This window comes from Marmota flaviventris, chromosome 2 (assembly GCF_047511675.1).
Source record: "Marmota flaviventris isolate mMarFla1 chromosome 2, mMarFla1.hap1, whole genome shotgun sequence".
Lineage (NCBI taxonomy): Eukaryota > Metazoa > Chordata > Mammalia > Rodentia > Sciuridae > Marmota > Marmota flaviventris.
In genome coordinates, this window is record NC_092499.1 from 204,284,496 (window position 1) to 204,287,981 (window position 3,486).

Here is a 3,486-nt window from a genome sequence, read left to right on the forward strand (position 1 = left end):
GGGCGGGCCAGGGTCAGAAGAGACCAGACGGGGACGGGCCCGGCAGCACGAGGAGGCGGCGGCTGCAGCCAGCGTGGGGAGCGGCGCGCCAGAAGGGCGGCAGGAAACGGGAGCGGGCACCTGCCCACCCGCGGAGGAGCCCCGCCCGGAGAGAGCTGGCCGAGCCGCGCGGGCCGCACCGGCCGGACAAACCCAGGGCGGCACACGGTGTATCACCGCCAGCGCACGCACTAGGCGCACGGGCGGTCCCGCGTGGCCCCGGACGAGCCCCCGGCCGGGTTCCCTGCATCAGCCAACCTCCCGGGAGGGCCCTCGCGGGGGACAGGGCCCCACCGCCCCACCGCCGCCGCAAGAGGCGGGGAGCCCCCGAACCCTCAACCCGCACACCGTGACGAGCATCCCCAGCGACAACCGCCCGTCCAGCGTGCCCACCGCCACACCCGGTACACGCCCGGGAGGGGGCGGCAGCGCGGCCGCGACCAGTCAGCCAGGGGGGGAGGCTCGGCGGAGGCGAGGAGGGGGGCACAACCCCGCCGGGATGGAGGGCGCGCCGGAGGCAGCGAGGGGCAAAGAAACGCGGAGAGGAAACCGGGGAGAAGACCTCGGGCACAGAGTCGGGCCGCCAGGAAAACAAGCGGGGTCCCACCGCCACACGCGAGGGCGGTCCCGCACCGCCTGCGACGCCAACCCGGCCTCCGGTCCCAGCCCCGGAGCCTCCCAACGAGACCCGCCGCCCCGCCACCACAGGGTGGCCCTCCACGCGACGAGACGCGCCTGGACTCCAAACGCCAGCATGCAACGCCACACCTCGTGCCGGTCGAGTCCCACGACCTGGGCCTCTACGGCCCCAGGGTCCGCTCGCTCACCACGCCGCCCGCGGAACGCTCCCAGGGGGGGCCGCGGCGGCCGCGCCCCAGGCCAGCGCACACGCACGCAGGCCGCCCGCCGGCTCGGGACCGGGAGCGGGCAGAGGGCCACTCGCAGCGGGCGAGGGGGAAGGGGGGACGGGGCCCCTCAACCCCCGGCTGCGCGAACAGAGCCCCACCGCCACCGCGCGCACACACGCGGCAGGCACCAGCGGCCCACACAGTGGCCCCACGTGCGCCAGAGGGCCCGGCCAGGCCCAGCGGGAACCCTCCCCCGACTCGAGGGGGGGAGGCGTGGGCCGCGGTAGGCACAAAGAGCAGGCGCTCGGCCCCCACCCGCGGGGGGCCGGCGGACCCCCGCCCTCCCAGACGGCGGGAAGGGGGGGGACTCTCGCCTACACACACCACCGACGGTAGCGTAGCGCACAAGGCAGGGGGCGGCCAATGGGGGAATCCGGTACCCCACACGAGGCACGCCCTTCACGGATCGCTAGAGAAACGTTCCTCACTGAGGGTGGGCGGCACCCGACCCAGCCCCTCTCCCAACCGGCCGCCGAGACAACGAGGGGGATCTGCGGTATGGGCAAGCACAAGGCTTCTTGAGCGTTCGCGGCCGGGGACACCCAAAGCCCCATCGCCTCGGGGACCGGACCGGCCCCAGCTCGGCGTCCCGCCACAATCGCTCAAACGCCCGGGCGACGTCTCCTTTTCCCCACCGGAGGTGGGGAAGAGCGCCCGGGCGCCCGCTCGCCTAACACTCCCCACGCCACTCGGCACTGGGGACGACAACGCAACCCGCTCCCCCCGGAGAGGGAACGCGCAACGCTGCCGAGCTTACCGCCTCGATCCCCCGAGCGAAGCAACAACGCTCTTCCTTTCGGGCACTCGCCTCAGAAACCCCCGCAGACGGGGCGAGACCGACAGCGAGGCGGCGGCCGGCCGCGGCAGCGGCACTGGGATCGGGAACAGCACACACCGGCTCAGCCTCAGGCACCTCAGGAAACGACCCGGAGCGCCCCAGGAGCACCGAAGCAGAGGCGCACCGTCGCGCCAAAGCAGCACGGCGGCAGCCCTCCCCGGCGCGGGGAGGGCCACACACGGCCCTTGGCCGCCCAGAGCGGGCGGCGAGCGAGAAGCACCCGCTACGTCAAAGGACCCCGGGAGCGAGGTCGAGGCCGGATTCCGCACCCCCGCCCTTCCCCGCACCGCGAACGGGCGGGGAGGCAAGGCGAGGGACCCGCAGGCAGGACGAGAAGAGATGGCCCATTCACCATGAATGTCCGTCCCTCGCCTGGCGCGGCTTTGGTCCAGCCCAGGAGAGCGCAGAGTCACCACATCGATCAGCAGGGTGGGCGGGAGAGACCCAGGGAGCAGGGGGAGACCCGGCGAGGACCGCTTCTAAGAGGAGCCTGCTACGGCCTCACCGGCCCCACACCCCAGGGAGAGCGGCCGACGACACGGAACGGGGAACGCCTGACACGCGCGACTCAGAGCCATGGAAACGAGCGTCGTCACACCGCCCCCGGTGCCCGCAGCGAGGAGCGCACGGGCGGTAAAGGACCACCCGCCACCTCCCCCGCCGCCCCCCGGCGCCAGAAGACCGGCCGGCCGGAGGTGGCACCACCGCGAGGGCACTCCAGGTGCGCCAAAGAGCCGTCGCACGCAGGCCCAGGCAAGCAGCTCCAGAGGGAACGGGTCCGGGCCACCCCATCAGCCCAGAGCCCGGCACGCACCCGGAGGCCCAAGCTCCCTCCCTCTGGCGGCACGCGCCAGAGGACAACGTGTCAGCACCTACCCGATGGCAGAAAACGGCCAACTCGGGCCAAAACAATCGCGACCGGGGCAACGGGGAACAGTTCACTCAGCACCGCCGCCTTCCCTGAACAGAGTCGCGGTCAGCACACCGCGATATCGGGCCCATCACCGAGCTCCAGAGCCCCTAGGGACAACTGGTCGACCCTCGTGGACGAAGGCGAAAACAAGAGACGGGGACCACCATCTCCAACGAGCAGGACCGGGGGGCGGCCGGGGAACACGCTAAGGCGACCCACCACCGAAGGACGCCGGGCATAGCCATCAGGACAAGCCCCGGGCAGCGGGCCCCCAAAGAGGGAATGCGGCAAGGCCGGCCAAGCACACCCCTCTGGCCCGCCCGGCGCAGCCCCGCGGCCCCGCGGCCAAAACCCGTGAGAGAGAGGGAGAGGGAGAGGGAGAGGCAGCGGGAGAAAAATAACACAGGAGTCCCGGCGACCGACCCAGACGGGGCCAAGCGAAGCCCGTGGCGGCGAAGGAACCGCTCAGACTGCCACCCGAGGCGCCCGCGGCCCGGACCGAGCAGGGAGAGAAGACAACCGACACACACACAAAAAGCCTGCCGGTCCAGTATACCGCCAACGGGCCACAACGGCCCAGCCCAGCGCGACCGAGACAGTTCCGCTGGCGCCGCCCAACTCCTGGATCTCTGTCTCGGCCACCGCCACCGAATATCACGCCTTGGCGACTTCCGAGGATCAGACGCTCCCATGAAAGCGGCCACCAGGTGGAGCTCGACAACCGTCAACCAAATCAGGCGGAAGGGACGCGGAACCTCGGGCGGCGTCAGCGGGATCCGCTCCGCAGG